Consider the following 16,689-nt stretch of genomic DNA (forward strand, 5'->3'; position numbering starts at 1 on the left):
TATTGGTGATAAACTGTGGTGTAAATGTAGAAATTGCCTACGTTGCCCAGAATTAATATTAGTACTAATTTTAGATGTATAAATTACTTTATTCATTATAGACCGGTCATAATGAATATTTACAACTTAGAACTGAACTCTACAGAGTTCAGTTGAATACAGTTCAGAAACATGATATTTAATGTTCAAACTGACTTTAATGTTTTTTGTAAATATGTACTTGATGCCTGTGACAGAGACATATTTACCACTGTGTTACATCGCTTTTTCTTTTGACCATACTAACTTAATGTATGACTTCAGCTGGTCAACAGTCTGGGATCTCCTTTGTCATATTTTTAGCTTCATTTCAGTAAGAGACAGGCCTGGACAGCACACCGGACAGTCTAGTCCTGGCACTTGTTTACTATGAAGTCACATTGTTGTAACGTGTGTGTGTGTGAGTGTGTTTTGTCTAGCTATAATAAGAAGGGACATTCCTGGAAAACATTGCTCCAAACCACATATCTTTCAGCATTAATGGCGCCTTTGCAGGTGCAATCTTTTCAGTCTTTTCTGTCTCAGCTATTTTGTAACATATTGCTGACATCAGTCAGAAGTCAGAACGCGTGGGTTTTCACAAAAAACAATGAAGTTTATGAGGTGGAACATTAAATATGTTGTCTTTGCTTTATAGTCTATTGAATATATGTTGAAAAGGATTTGCAATATATTGCATTCAGTTTTTAATCACATTTTATGCAGCATCCTAACATTTTTGGCTTCCACAATGCTGAAAATTTAACATGCAATCCTAAATTATAGCTTGCTTAGAAACATTTGATTGGCAGTGTATTTTGTCTCAGCAGCTAGTCAATATTTATCCTTTCTGTCCCACCAGTGTGTGTCCATGTCTGAGCTAGTGTGCCTGCCCATGACTGATGGTGGCCGCCAGAAGCACACTGCACATCTACTGGACAATGATTTCCCTTGATGGCTCCATCAGGTGAAGATGCCAGAGGAAATGGGGAGGAGAAAGAGGAGGAGAAGGAGGAGGGAAAAGGAGGGTGGAGAAAGTGGATGTTTAAAGGAGAGACTGGGGAAGGATGAAGGGGATGACAGATCTTCTGGGACTTGGCTAAAATGTTCTTCTCCTCCTAATCTCCTGCTCTATTTTGAGAAACAGCAGGAGGGGTGTCAAAGACGTAAGGAAGTCAGTGACGGATGATGAGACATGAGGACACTCACAGACCTGATGAATGGGATCTCTACATTGGCTAAAAGGCTACACTACCATAGAAGAGACAAGGGCCAACACAGAAGACAAAGGACTCTATTACTGGGGGAGCGGTTTTGCATTAACAAAGAGGGCTTTTTGCCATAGAGTAATATTTCAGTTGCTATTTGAACATTAGTGTAGTGCATCTTTAGGATTAATGCTAGTGTTAATCATGATCAAACACACAGAAGCAGCTCAATTTTCTGCAGACATGAGTAAAAACAGAACTTCAAAACAGGTTTTCACAATTTAAAAAAACTTCATGTCCTGACCCAAATTTCTATTCATCAACAATGTTTTTTCCACCTCTTCTTAGACAGATATGAAGTTAAAACCGCAGTTCACACCGGGTTGCTGAAAACTTTCAAAGAAATTAAGAAAACAAATTGTTTCCTCAGCAGAGAGCTGAAACTCCTGTTGAGAATGGATCATTGTCTGGATGTGTGAGAGCCAAAAGGTAAGAGCCTCTATAAGAGAGATAAGGCTGTAGAGCCTCAGTGGCGATAAGTATCTTATCGGCCTGTCGTCTGTCTCCTGAACTCTCAGAGGATAGGTGTTGTATTACAGAATGTTAGACAGCTGCTATCTGTAGATAAAGGACTTTTCTGTTATATTTAGGAGAAAACATCCTTTTGCTAGTGTATCAATTAATTCATGGATTGTTTCTCTCAGCCATTAAGTAGGTCATGTTAAAAGTTTTTGCGGTGCCATTTATTATTGTACTACTGCATAGCCATTTTTCGTATTTTGCCAGTTCTACACTCTGTGTTATATTTTTAGAGGCTTACAATGTACAGTACTGAGACATGCATTATGTTGTGTTTTCTGTTGCCAATTACATGGAGAATCTCCAGGCTGTTTCACTGGAGTGTGACATATGTTGGCATAGCATTGCTTTTCCAACAACCCAGTAGAGGCATTTCATTTTCACGTACATATGAATTATGCTACCTAAATAGATGTCCTTCTGAGCCTCTGGGCTACATAGCATACAGGGCTGGGCTGATTTCACACAGCCAAGCCTCATCAATCTCCCAGTTCATTCGGTTCACAAAGAGGGGGGGTCTTCTCTCACTGGTGAGAGATGTCGATAGACCACTGCCACCCGGATGAGAGCAATTCCATTAAGAAGGCCCTCCACCTTGGGCCTCAAAAAGAGGGCTTATCAGAGACCAACAGCAATGCAATTGGTGCAGCCATTCATCGTCAACTGAGAGAGGAGGGAATGAATACTGCTGACAATCTCTCCACCCTCTCTTTTTTCACCTGACTCCTCCTCATCGAGACAACAGCATTTTAGTTCAGCTTACATCTAAGACTGAAAACAGGGAGAAACAGCTGTTGTCACTCTACTTTTGTATGGCTTAAACAAATGCATTAGTTAGTGAGCTTTGGAGTTACAGGTGGATGAATTCTGCTGCCTTCGGAGAGAGCCAGGCTAGCTGTCCCCCATTTTCAGTCTCTGATATTTTGCATTTTATTTTATATTTTAATTTATTTTATATTTTTTCTATTTGTTACTATCTTTTCAATTTCATTTTCTTGGTTGGGAAAATTGCAAATTGCAATGTCGGTAAGAAAAAAGAATTTCTCCTTGGGTAAAAATTAAGGAATTCTGATTGTGATTTAAGCTAAGCTAATCCTCTCCTGCAGCTTCATCTTCATATTTAGAGAGAGTGGTAAATACGTGAGAGATGTGAGAGTGGTATCGATATTCTCATCTTTCGCTTCTCCTCTAACATTTACAATCAACACCGACTCCATGAGAAGAATGATGAAAATTTAGTTTCACATGGAGTATCAAACATCACATATCAAATCTGACATTTGTTAACAGCCACATCAAACACACACATATATTCCCAGAATGTGATGAATGAACAATTTCCTGGCAGTGCCATGTGTCTGGTTAAGACTGTATGTAAGGTCTAGAAATAGATTGTTTTTGTCTTAATGCGTTTATTGTCTTAACGTGTTATTTTCACAGCCTGACGTCTCACTCTCAGCCTGGCATGCATGACAGGCACCCTTGAGCAGACCTTTAGAGAGCAGCAGTCATGCGCATGAGTAATGCACTTGGGCTCTGTCATGTCCTTGCATCAATTATCAGGTCCCTGACATGACACTTTTCAAATCAATGGGCTGCACCGTACTAACATGCCACTAGTGCTACAGCGGTGATGGCAAACAAATAAACGTCTGAGGGATATTCCTGCTTTCAGGTGACGAAAAGTGTCCTCCAACGGTTTATTGGAAAAAAATATTAATATTTCCTCATTAATTCCAGTCCTGTCTCAAACATACCATTAATCTAATTTCTTCACAGAGTCACAATTCTTTCAATGAAGATTGCCTGAGTGCCTGTGAAAACACCTGCAGGTGTTTTCGTGGCTATGCGAGTCCTGGGAAAATTTGTTATTTTGCAACTGCCATCCAAAGTTATAAAAAATGTTGTGATATAACAACAATGGTATCTCCAGCTGATTAAATATCACTTGTCACTGCACGTGGTGCCCATAAGAACGTTTCACGCATCATAATATTAATGTCTCAGCAGATTTATGGTATCAATTGCATTTCTTAATTTGATGTCATCCAAACCTAAGCCAAGCTGCACGGGCTATTCGTCGTTTCTTTACTTTTCCAAGTTACAGTGAGCGACCAGACAAAAAATGACTTATGTGTCAGAAGGAGCAAGTTTTATATTATTGGATTTTACAACATTAACATCCCTAACAAGCCAGAGCTTTTATAACAAATGTGGTAGTTAATGCCGTTGAGAGTTTTTTCACTGCAGGAAAAAGTAGATTGGAAAGGTTATGAGGAAAGCAGTTGCAGACATATTCAAAAATTGCTATCACACTGCCAACATTAATTACACAATAGGCAATGTTTTCAGTCTACACTACAGCTATAGAACTCAGTCCAACTCATCAGCATACTCCCCTAACCCCTCCACCTGTCTCGGCAGCCTGCTCTGATTGATGTGCATGAGATTCATCCCGCCGATGGGAGTAAAGACAGGATATTTGATGGATGGAGTCCAAATCCCAATGATATTTAATATATCATGTATTTATTGACCTGGTCCCAGAGATTTGTATAATTAGGTGAGTGTTGGCAGGGATCTAGCAGAGATAAGCACTCCGTCTATCAGGATAAGATTTGCGTGTTCACAGGTGGTTAGAGTCCCAACTACAGTAGCCCATGGGTGCACACGAAACTGTCACAGTCACATCTAATCACTCTGTCATACTTTTTTACACGCCGGTTAAGGATTAAGGTGAATGTTTGGGCTAGAATCAAACCAGATATTAACGTGGGCCAACTGCATGGGATCTTGAGCCTGGTCTAAGGGTCAAAGGGGAATGGTTTTAAATGTCCCTTGAATTAAGGTGAATATTTTTTAAAGCGGAAAGTTTCTTAAACCTGGAGGAAAATTAGAATCCTTTGGCTGTAACAGGAGGGATGACTCTCAGTCCATCTATTTTTTCCCCTTCTTCTTTATGTCTCTAATAAAACAATTCCTAACTCAGATAGTTTTTCATCACATAGTCTGCAGTCCATAGCAGAAACCACTAGAGAGCTACCAGAACTACCTCGTAAAAATTAAGATCTATAAAGTGATAAATGCATACCTAAGAAACCAATAAAATGTTCTCCAATAAAACTATCTCTTTTTTGTGTGTTATTTAAAGAATGATTGATGTAATGGGTGGTTCTGCTGTCCTTCAATGGTCTCCCCACTTTGTGGAGAGTTTGGGAACTGTATAATGAGGCCCAGTCTTGTGAGAACTGTGTCCTTCTGTCACCATGGCCTCCCTATTAGTCACAGAAAGGGAAGGAAAGAAGGAGAGCCACTCTAATTATCCAGCACTCCCCTCAAGTTATGTTAATAGTCGCTTCCGGCTTAAGTAGGCTATCTATATGCAAAGTCTCTCCTGATGAATTTCTTCATTATTTATTGGTAATGTATTACTGTATCACCATGATGAGGAGAGAAGACTGTTGGTTCTACTCCATATGTGTCCTTGTAGGTGCATGAGACACTGAGCGTTGGCCTGATGGTTTGAACAGATGAAGAGTGAACCACAAGACAGAGCTTTAGACTGTGGTGCAGATGTGAGGCAGTATGGTGGGGTAAATAATGTGATAGGTAATTAGTGGAAAGTAGCACATTATTATGCCATTTCTGAAGGTGTGATACAACTTTTGTTGTAATATAAAACTCCAACTGAAACTACCTAATTGTAAAAAATATGTATAGTTTGTTCGAAGTATTCACAATACCTGCAGTGAAATTGGGGAGATCATTCTGTCAAATAGTTTAGCATCTGAAGTGAAAACAGGAGACCATGGAGATTTCAGTGCAATTATATTTTCTAATTGAATGAATTGATTGGAATGTTAAACTCCTCATGGTCGTGTCCTGCAGATTGATTTTGACCTATCCATCCAAGATGCAGGACTAAATATTCTATTTTTCTCACAATGACTGGAAAAGAATCTTGAAGAAGACAAGAAACAGAAGAGATGTCTGAAGAGGAAAAAAGATTTACTATTTCTTAGACTTCAAAATTCACTTGAAATAACTTAAAATCAAATGAACTAACCAGTCACGACTACAAAATTGTGAATCGATATTTCAATCAGGAGGGACTTAACTGAAAAAAAGATGCTTAAAGAGTGATGAAATTGATTTAATTGAGTGCACAATGGGAAGCCTGAAGAAATAGGAGAGGAGGTCTTTGGTGATTGGGCTCATTTGTGAAAATACTATTTTAAGGGGTAGTGATGCCATGAGCTGAAGAGGAATATTCCTCCTGATGATGTCTAGACACTGGTGGCAGTGGTTGCAGTGCTGAAGGGCTGAAATGGCTGATGATATGCATGGATGAGATGTGCAGAAGGACCTCTGAAAACAGCTCTAAGATTCTACCTCAGTCCTCTGACTCAACAGAAACCGTCCACAGCTTTAATGTGGACACAGCATCAGTCCTCCAGTACTCCCCAACACTTATCATGTCTTTCACCTTGAGGTTGCCCTCTGAGGTCATTTTCCCTGAAACAGGAGCTAGATTGTGGTGAGGCGAGCACCACTAAGCCAGGAACACTGACCTCAGTCAAAAGGAGAACTTGATCCACTGGCCGTGCACTTTGTAGCCCAACAGGAGCTGTTTAAGCCATCAGTAGATGGATGTGTGGCCAAATGTGTGTATGTCTGTGTGTGCGTGTCTCTGAGTGGCTGTATAAGTGACACAAACATATGAAAATCAAGAAACAAAAAGCCTGTATTAGGCGATGACTGTTCCTTCACATCTTTTGCATCTTCATGCTGTTCTAACACTGGGGGTATTAAAACTCTGCTTCTTTAAGAGGTCATTTTTCTGAATTTAAGGATTCCCTGCTGTGCATCTGTGAAATTCTATTATGGGTTTCTTGTGCCTGAAGGTTGTTGAATACATTGAGTGCATGAAACACCATGTCATCCTACCATTCAAGTGTAGACTGCTGACACTGGACCTACCTTAAAAGGTTTTTCCACTACAGAAATGATATGCAGGAAGGTGGTGATTGGTGACACACTTATCTCGTTCCAGCTTCGATTACAGTCGTAATGTTTCCTCTCTCCATTAAGTGTATTTGATTTCCCGCTGAGGGGGTTGCTGGCAGTGCAGAGATATGACAGCAGCGCCAAGGCCAAGAGGGCAGCTCTTGCAAGCATCACTTCCACTGATGTGCCTGGAAGCGGACGAAAAGTGGCAATGCTTATACAATTAGAGTGGAGACTTTGTCAGACCTCATTTTTGAGAGAGGTTTGAGCCACAGCCCTCAGAGAGTATTATTAATTCACTGCCCTGGCCCCCTCTGTGGAGATATAGAAGGATTATACAATGGAGGATGACAAAATGACATGCTAAGAGAAGCTTCGAAGTGCCTTTCCTCTGATTACAAGAATGAATTTTCCCATCACCCACAAGGGAATAATCTTAAAAGTTGAGGTCAAGGGGGCAAACTTTTCTATGTTAAAAGGTTAGCTCAGATTTTCTGACTTACTTAGTGGTACTTACTGGTAGTGATAGCACAGCATGGACATTAGCTGAGGATACAATGACAGAAACCCAGAAGAGGAAGAAGTAGTCAAGTATTTTACATTTACATTGTATTTTTTATAGAGCTAGGCAAGTTAATGCGTTAATGCGTTATGTTAATGCATTAATTAATTAACGCAGACAATTATTTTATCACGCATTAATGCAGTTTTTTATTATAAGAATTATTTTTAAAGTCTGTTGCTCACTAGCTAACTAACCGTTGCTCATTTGCTCACTAAAGAAACTGCGTTTATGCTCGATAAAATAATCGTCAGCGTTAACTAATTAATGCGTTAACAGGATAATAACACGTTAACTTGCCCAGCCCTAGTGATGTTTTTCCTTTGTCTGATTGCAAATGGATGAAGACTCTCTGCAGTATTATCTGAGACAATCGCTATCACACCACCATCACAAACAGCTTTTACTGTGATTCATGTCAAATCAAAATATCTGCACTCATTCACTTAAAGGTAACCTGTGGAGTTTCTTGACCAATATGGAGTGATGTTTTTATGAGTTGATCCCTGTTTTGTTTATCCTTGTGTACCCACACAAAGATACAAATGCTCCAGCAGTTATGGTGACAGGTGCCTGCCAGTGGTTTTGGTTGCTGTAATGTGCTAAAAGCAATATGCAAGTAAAAGGATAGTAAATATGAATCTAAATAATGTGGGTTTCAAAGAAATCTGCTTTGCAAATGTTTACTGAGGACCTCAAGGATACAAACAGTGTGTTTTGGGCAGCTTTAAGGTTGCTGATCTCCTTACCCGGAGAAAACAGCCTGTCGCTCTCTTGGAGGGCTTTTCTCAGATTTGCAAACTGATGACAATCCAACAGGGAAAAACAAATCAAGATATGACAAAATTATAGGAAGCCAATATTTTCAGTATATCCACATATAAGATGGTTTATTTTTACATCTACATTAATATAAACATACCCTTGGCCATCAGTCACATGTCAAGACCAATGTGGTCTGAGCCTTAAAACTGCTGTAGGAAATATTCTGTCATTCTTCTTTTTAAATAGGAAACTCACTCACTCATTTATGATTGATCCCTCCTATACCTCAAGCAACAAGTTTGTTTCTGAAATGATGAATGTTGCATAGAAAGGGGGAAGGGAGAAATGGATTTTTTGTCAGATGGGATTAAATAATGTCAGGCTTTCCAATTAGCTATATTTCACGTGTCAGTTTACATCAGCGAGGTTGTGTGATTACTCTGATGGAGGTAAAAAGAAAAAAAAAACAAAAAAAAAGACAAAGAAACGGAAAGAAAGATGGAGCAAAAGGGAACACGAGAACAAGGGAGGAGAAGATGAGAAATAGAGTGGAAGAGGAAGGTGGAGAGACAGATGAGTGAGCTAAAAGAGACATGGGATAAACATGGAGAGAAAGGCAGGGAGACAAAGGGCAAGTGACAGGGATGTGAAAATAGGAGCAGGAATTGAAAAAGAAGAGAGTGAGAAATTGATAGGTGGGCTAATGATGAATTGAGTACAGATCTTTTTTTAAGTATTTTGTTGTCTTTGGTATGTCATCAGGGAGTTGCAACTGCAAGGTGGAAACTGTAGATTGGCAGTGAAAATAGTAATGAAGCATCGCCAATCTGCTGATGCACCACAGCACATGGGACTTATTCCAGGATCAATAAATGATTCACATATTTAGCATCTAATTATTACATAATATTCAAATGTTTTATTCAGGTAGTATCTCTCAGTTCTCAAGTAACTCATCATTTTGTAGTTCTTGATACAGAGCTCAACAAACTACCCGCTTGTAATTAATTAAAAGGTGGGACTGATTTTTGTAACGTCTGTTTTTAACACTCACAGGCCACACAGTGTGTAGCCTACAGGAGTTATTAGTCATTTCTGCCTAATCATTCCTCTTCTCCCCAATGGCCTTGAAGAGGTTCTTTCCTAATGCAGCCCAGGGACAAAATCCACAGTCCTCATTCTGTGCAAAGTGCATTCTATATAGTTCAGATGCAGTGCAATCAAATCAAGTGAATACCCTTTAGACCATTGTTGTGTCTCAGAATCAACCAAACTGCAGCTATTAGAACACATCCCTCCACTAAGACTCAGCAAGAAGAAAAAAGGGGAATCGCTCAGAATGTCTCAGACTGCTGAACTCTCACCTTCACTTTGGTTTACTTTTAATATATATAGAGAGAGATTCCACTTTAGAAATGCATTTTTCACTAACATTACAATGCATTTTTGCAAAGGAACAAGACATGGATGTTATTCCCTATATCTTGCAGTAGGAATATGTCTCTTCACAGCCTGTATGAACTGGAGAAATGATTACACCCACCAATAACTACCCACCACCAGTAAGTATTATATTTAAATGCTATTGCAACAATTTAAACCCCCCCCCCACCTTGATTAGTTTCCATATAGTTCTTAATTGCGTGCTTTGTATAATATCAGTTCAGTGTACCATATTTTAAGTATAACTCAAGATTTGAAGCTAATCAAGCAGGTGGGCAGAAATATAACCAAAAGAAGAATGATGGGAATGACAAACATACTGGGTTGAAGCAACCAGTGGAGGTTTTGATTATCTGTAACAACACAGTGATACAAAGGAGAATGTATGAAGCTCCATAGTTTTGTTTATGACAGTATAAAAGATAACTCCGTCCCTCATGTGGCTGGAGCAAGGGACAGTCATAATCTCTCAGTGCATCTCTCTCTCTCTCTTTCTCCCTCTCTCTCACACACACACATACACACACACACACACACTGATAGCTGTCATCATTTCTGGGTTGTGGAACATATCCAGATAATGACCAGAATCAAACACCAAGGAAACAGTTTGTACATTAGCCATGCATCCATTTGATATGAATCACAGATTAGATTAGTGGGAAGAGGAGAGCAGCACTAAGAACAGGTGTGCGTGGGCCTGAGCAGCGCACTGAGCATGGAGGCTGCTGAATGAAAGAAAAGTCTGACTTTTTCTGTGGGTGCTTTTGAAGAGGCGGATTTTGGCCAGATCAGTGGATTTCAACAGGTGTGCTCTGGCTGACTTGCATAGATTTACATGTTTTACATCTGCTCTGAAAAGGGTTAGTAGCAGTGATCTGGGAACTGACAGGCTGCTGCTTTGAAGCACATAAATATCATATAATATAAATATTAATGTATAATAATGCATATGCGTTTGATAAATAAATATGGATATATACAGCCTATATGTAGGTAAATACGATGAATCTTACTAATTATTCTCATAAATATACTCTTATTATTACTATAAGTATACAGTTGGCACATTTTAATGTAATTAAATGTTCTTTTCTTTCATTCACGGTTCAACTAGTTAAAGGTCAGCTGTGGGATTTTTTGTTTGTTTTTTTACCACTAGCCATATGGAGCAATGCTTTTATAACTGGGTCCCTGTTTTGTTTGTTTCATGGACACACAAGCCAGTTTCATGATATTCTAATCAATAGTTGCTGTCGGTAATGCATCAACAAATGCAGTAGTGTGCTGACAAACTCAGCGAAGGTCTTTGAAACCTGTAAAACCTCTACAGCAATAAGTTAGCCAATACACAGCAGACAATCTCAAAATAACTTTCTTATGTCACAAGATCTCAGACACCCAACAAAGGAAATATTTTTCCTCATCACTATGGATGAGATATAGCTCACCGATGATTCCCAGAAAATTGTGTCCTCATTAATCTATATAAAACATGAGAGAGGTAATTACACAGTTCTTAAAGGGGGAAAGGCGACAATGTCCTCCACAGATCCTAATCATGCCAACTGATTCATGGATTTTAATAGGCTTTTAAGCCAGATTGAAAACCTGATGCCCCTACTGTTAAAGCAGCATACAGTTTCAAAGAATCCCATTTATGAGATTGCCAATAAAACCAGAGGACTGTCAAGTTTCGGTTTACACAGGACTCAGGCGCAGATATAGTGAGAGAATAAAGAGTTTATTTCTCTGAACAAAAACCCCAATCCAACCTCCCACAGAGCTTCAGAGAAAGCAAAGGCTATGAAACTTTCCTAGGACTCAAGGATCTAACTAGGCTAGAGTACAACTATCTAGTAAAACAGAAAATCTCTCCAGCAGGAGGAAAATCAAACAAACTAGGAAGAGAAAACAAAAACTTCAAAGAACAAAAAATCACTCTAAGAGAGGATAACTATCTAGAGAAATACTACTAAGAACTAAAAGTCACTCTTTATAGAGGAAATCTATCTGAAATAACAAACAGAATAAGAACTGAAAATCACTCCGATAGAGGAGGAAAAACCAAAGAACATAAACAAACAATTCAATAAGGCTAAACCTGAACTATGAAATTTACAACAAAAAATACTCTCTGTTTCAGAGGCTAGAATGTAACGAGACACGAGGAACAAATACATACGAAGGCTGTGGCATAGAAGAGAGCTGGTGTGAACATGTAGAACGAAACACACTGGCACAAGACAAGGGAAACGCAGACTATTTGAACACATGAGGATAATGGGAACCAGGTGGAAACAATCAGGTGGTTGGGAAGACAATCAGACTGGAGACATGAGGAAGGGCAAGTGACCTGAAACGAGAGGAGAGTTACTTTTCAAAATAAAACAGGAAGTGACAAGACATAAACCCAAGACAAGACCTCACCGCGGTGTGACAGTACCCCCCCCCCTAGGGCCGACTCCTGACGGCCCGGGCTGACCAGGATGGTCACGATGAAAGTCAGTGATGAGTGTCTTGTCAATAATGTGGCGGGAAGGAACCCATAGCCGATCTTCTGGACCGTAGCCCTCCCAATCTACCAAATACTGCGTACCGCGGCCCCGTTTTCGAATAGCCAGCAACCGCTTAACCCGGTACACTGGCCCGCCATCCACGATCTCCGGAGGGGGAGGTTGAGGGACCGCAGGTACCAGAGGGCTCTCCCGGACGGGTTTGACCTGGCTGACGTGGAACGTGGGATGAATCCGCAGGGACCGAGGCAGGCGAAGACGAACAGCCGCAGGATTGACAACATGGGCGACGGGAAACGGACCCACGAACCGCGGAGCCAGCTTCTTTGAAGAGACATTCAGGTTGAGGTCTCGGGCAGAGAGCCACACCTTCTGACCTGGCTGGTAAACAGGAGCGGGTCTCCTCCTGCGGTCGGCCGCCTTCTTGACCCGATCCCCCTGACGGATCAGGACTTGCCTGGCTGCTGCCCAGATTCGCCGGCACCGGCGCAGCAGAGCGTAAGCGGAAGGAACCGATACCTCAGATTCGTTGTCTGGGAACAGAGGAGGGTCATAACCGAAAACACATTTAAAGGGAGTTAAACCCGTGGCTGAGGTGGGAAGGGAATTATGCGCATACTCAACCCAGACCAGGTGTTTGCTCCATGTTGAGGGATTCTGGGACACTAGGCAGCGGAGGCCGGTTTCAAGCTGCTGGTTAAGGCGCTCAGTCTGACCGTTAGCTTCCGGGTGGTATCCAGAGGTCAGACTTGCATTAGCTCCGATGAGCCGGCAAAACTCTTTCCAGAAGCAGGACACGAACTGGGGCCCCCGGTCAGATACGATGTCCCTAGGAAACCCATGGATCCTAAAAACATGATTCATCATTACCTCGGCTGTTTCCTTGGCAGACGGTAGCTTGGGTAGGGCAATAAACCTGACCATCTTAGAGAATCTGTCCACAACAGTGAGCACCGAGGTGTTACCTTGAGAGATCGGGAGTCCTGTAACAAAGTCTAATGAAATCTCTGACCATGGTCTAGATGGGATGGGCAGAGGTTGTAGGAGTCCCATGCGTGGTCCAGTAGACGTCTTGTTGCGTGCGCAGACTGAGCAAGCACCAACATACTCCCGGACCTCCGCCACCATAGACGGCCACCAGAACCTCCGGGAGATGACGAACAGCGTCCGTCGTACCCCCGGGTGACAAGAGAGCAGAGAGGTGTGAGCCCAATGTATCACCCGTGAACGTAAATCGGCTGGGACAAACAGCTTATCATTTGGACATCCACTGGGTGGGGGAGCTACACCGTTGGCCTGCTCTACCTCCTTTTCTATTTGCCAAGCGACTGATCCAACCACACAGGACCGTGGAAGGATGGTGTCAGGATCCTTGGCAACAGGTTCGGGGTCAAACAGCCGAGATAAGGCGTCTGGCTTGATGTTCCGGGACCCCGGCCTGTAAGAGAGAGTAAAGTTGAAACGGTTAAAGAAAAGCGCCCACCTGGCCTGGCGAGAATTTAGTCTCTTGGCTCCCCGTATGTACTCTAAGTTCTTGTGATCTGTCCAGACAATGAATGGATGACTGGCTCCCTCCAGCCAGTGTCGCCACTCCTCCAAAGCCTGCTTGACCGCCAGTAGCTCTTTGTTGCCCACGTCGTAATTTCGCTCTGCCTTGGAGAGCCTCCTAGACAGAAAGGCGCAGGGGTGCATCTTTTCATCATGCTCCGACCTCTGGGAGAGCACAGCCCCGATGCCCTCATTGGAGGCGTCCACTTCCACCACGAACTGTCGCTGCGGATCGGGCATAGCAAGAATGGGTGCCGAGGTGAAGCGGTGTTTGAGGTTCTGAAACGCTGACTCGGCTTCTGGAGACCACTGGAATCGAACCTTAGAAGACGTTAGAGCATGTAGCGGAGCGGCTATAGCGCTGAAACCTCGGATAAACCGCCTGTAGAAGTTAGCAAACCCAAGAAACTGCTGAACCTTCTTGCGGCTATCGGGTGTGGGCCAGTCAGCGACCGCGCTAATCTTTGCCGGATCCATCTGCACCTTGCCAGGGGCTACAATGAAGCCCAGGAAGGAGATGGTGTTGGCATGGAACTCACTCTTCTCTGCCTTGACATACAGCTGGTGCTCTAAAAGTCTCTGTAATACTTTTGATACATGTACCTGGTGCGTTTCTAGATCTTTAGAATAGATCAAGATGTCGTCTAGATACACATAGACAAACTGATCCAGAAAGTCGCGAAGCACATCATTGATCATAGCCTGAAACACGGCGGGAGCGTTAGTTAGACCAAAAGGCATGACAAGGTACTCATAATGTCCACTAGGAGTGTTGAAGCCAGTTTTCCACTCGTCTCCCTCTCTAATTCTGACTAAATGATAAGCATTACGAAGGTCCAACTTTGTGAAAATGTTTGCCTGTTGAATCTGGTCAAAAACAGAGCTCATGAGAGGTAGAGGGTAGCGGTTCTTTATTGTGATCTCATTAAGGGGGCTATAATCTATACATGGCCTCAGGGACCCATCCTTCTTCTCCACAAAGAAAAAACCTGCTCCTGCTGGCGAAGATGAAGGGCGGATAAGCCCTGCCTTGAGCGAGGTCTGGATGTACTCCTTCATCGCCTCCTTTTCAGGACCGGAAACGGAGTACAGGCGTCCCTTGGGGATGGTAAACCCAGGAATCAGGTCAATAGCGCAGTCATATGGACGATGAGGTGGGAGTGACATGGCCTTGGTTTTACTAAATACCTCCTTGAGCTGGTGGTAGCAGGTCGGCACGGCGCTTAGGTCTGGGTAATCAGGGTCTGAGATAGAATTAGTAGAGACAGCATTAATCTTGGTTTCAGTGCTCTTAGGAATCAGGGAACCCAAACAGAGAACCCCACAATCTTTTCCCCAACCCAAAATCTGTCCTGATCTCCAGTCAATATGTGGGTTATGCTTAATTAGCCAAGGATAACCCAACACCAGCACTTGAGATGGCGACTTGAACACATAAAAGCTCATGAGTTCTCGATGCCCAAGAATATTGAGTTCCAGAGACTCGGTCTTGTGAGTAATCATGAACAGTTCTTTTCCATCCAGGGCACTGGCCCTGAATGGGTTAGCTAAAGGTTCGGTTTTGAGACCGATCTTCTGAACTAAACCCATGTCCATTAAACTCTCGTCAGCTCCTGAATCAACAAGAGCATGAAGTTCAGAGTCAAAACCCAGATGTACTAACCTTACCGGCGTGAGGCTACGCTGCACGGGTCCGGTGTCCGAAACGTGACTCACCGCTTTGGGTTTCTTAGCCCGGCAGGCAGCAACGAGATGACCCAATTCTCCACAGTAAAAGCAGCGACCCTCCTGCTGCCGACGCCGCCGCTCCTCCGGCGTGAGGCTAGCTCTTCCCAGCTGCATAGGTTCTTCCCCTCCTGTAAGGTGAGAGTGGGAGGAGGACGGCGTAGGAGGTCGGGGATCAGTAAATCCGGCTGTGGTTTGAGAGCGAGGGAAACTTATTCTGTGCGTCGTTCCGCTCGGCCGCTGAGTATTTAGCTCCCGGAGGCGATTGTCGGTTCGGATGGCAAGAGCAATGAGAGAATCCAAATCCGCCGGTAGGTCCAGGGGTACCAACATCTCCTGAATGGACGGCGCCAGCCCCTTCAGGAACACATCGTAAAGGGCAGTGGTATTCCACCCACTTTCCGCTGCCAGAGTGCGGAAGTGAATGGCATAATCGCCGACTGATTTAGTACCTTGTCTTAAGCCTGTTAGCTCTCGAGCCTTTTCACGATCCCCAGAGACGGGGTCGAAGATCCTCAGTAGAGCATCCTGGAAGTCTAGGAGAGAACTGCAGAGAGGGGAATCCCGAGCCCACTCTGCCGTGGCCCAGGCCCTAGCACGCCCCGACAGGTGTGAGATCATAAACGCTATTTTGGAGCGATCTGTGGGAAAAGCATGCGGAGAGTGTTCATAATGAATGGAGCAGTCAATTAAAAATGGCTTACATTTCTTAGCCTCTCCCGAGTACCGCTCAGGAGAAGCCAGTCTGATACCAGTTCCCAACGCGGGAGCTGGGGGTGCTGGAGAAGGGGCTGAGGGAAGCACAGGAGCTTGTGTGGCAGTCGGAGGTCCGGTCAACTGGTCGAGGAGTTCGTTCACCCGGCTAGACAGGATACTGATATGCGACGCCAAGGCTGTCTGGTATTCCTCTTGGCGGTTAAGGCGAGCTTCCTGTTCCCGCAGAGCCACAGCCACCTGCGGCATCTCCGTGGGGGTCCGAGGTGTCTCTGCTGAGTCCATCCTGGCCAGTGTGTACTGTCAAGTTTCGGTTTACACAGGACTCAGGCGCAGATATAGTGAGAGAATAAAGAGTTTATTTCTCTGAACAAAAACCCCAATCCAACCTCCCACAGAGCTTCAGAGAAAGCAAAGGCTATGAAACTTTCCTAGGACTCAAGGATCTAACTAGGCTAGAGTACAACTATCTAGTAAAACAGAAAATCTCTCCAGCAGGAGGAAAATCAAACAAACTAGGAAGAGAAAACAAAAACTTCAAAGAACAAAAAATCACTCTAAGAGAGGATAACTATCTAGAGAAATACTACTAAGAACTAAAAGT

This window comes from Scatophagus argus, chromosome 1, assembly GCF_020382885.2.
Source record: "Scatophagus argus isolate fScaArg1 chromosome 1, fScaArg1.pri, whole genome shotgun sequence".
In the NCBI taxonomy this organism is placed as follows: domain Eukaryota; kingdom Metazoa; phylum Chordata; class Actinopteri; family Scatophagidae; genus Scatophagus; species Scatophagus argus.